This window comes from Suricata suricatta, chromosome 8, assembly GCF_006229205.1.
Source record: "Suricata suricatta isolate VVHF042 chromosome 8, meerkat_22Aug2017_6uvM2_HiC, whole genome shotgun sequence".
In the NCBI taxonomy this organism is placed as follows: Eukaryota; Metazoa; Chordata; class Mammalia; order Carnivora; family Herpestidae; genus Suricata; species Suricata suricatta.
In genome coordinates this window covers 28,409,759-28,410,444 of record NC_043707.1, presented here as the reverse complement: position 1 = coordinate 28,410,444, position 686 = coordinate 28,409,759, and positions in this window count along the sequence as shown.

The following is a 686-nucleotide window of genomic DNA, read 5'->3' as shown; positions in this document are numbered from 1 at the left end:
CCTTTCCCATTCCACTCACCCTCAACCCTAATCCATTCCCTGTATCTGTGAGTTGGGGGTTATTTATTTGTTTAGATTTCATGTATAAGGGAGATCATACAGTATTTGTCTTTCTCTGTCTGACTTACTTCATCAAGCATGATACCCTCAAGGTCCATATGTTATTGCAAATAGTAGGAATTCCTTTTTTTCTTATGGCTGAAAAACATTCCACTGTATATATATATTTTTTTCTTTGTCCATTCATTGTTGGTGGATACTTAAGTTGGTACTACGTTCTAGCAATTGTAAATAATGCTGCAATTGAACGTGGTGTACAGATGTCTTTTCTTTTTAATTTTTTTGAAATGCTTGTTTATTTTTGAGAGAGAGAGAGATCGTGAGCAGGGGAGAGGCAAACAGACTCTCAAGCAGGCTCCACGCTGTGAGCACAGAGCCCGATGCGAGCCTCGATTTCACGGCCCATGAGATCATGACCTGAGCTGCGACCGAGAGTCAGATGCCCCACCAGCCGGGACGCTCGGGCGCCCCACAGACGTCTTTTAAAATAAGCATTTTTTGTTTCCTTCGGATGCGCGCCCAAGAGTGGAATTATTTGATCACATGGTAGTTGTACACCCCAATTTCAAGACTTAGGAAAAAATAATATAAAACATAAAAATAGAGCCTATGATTAAAATTAATTT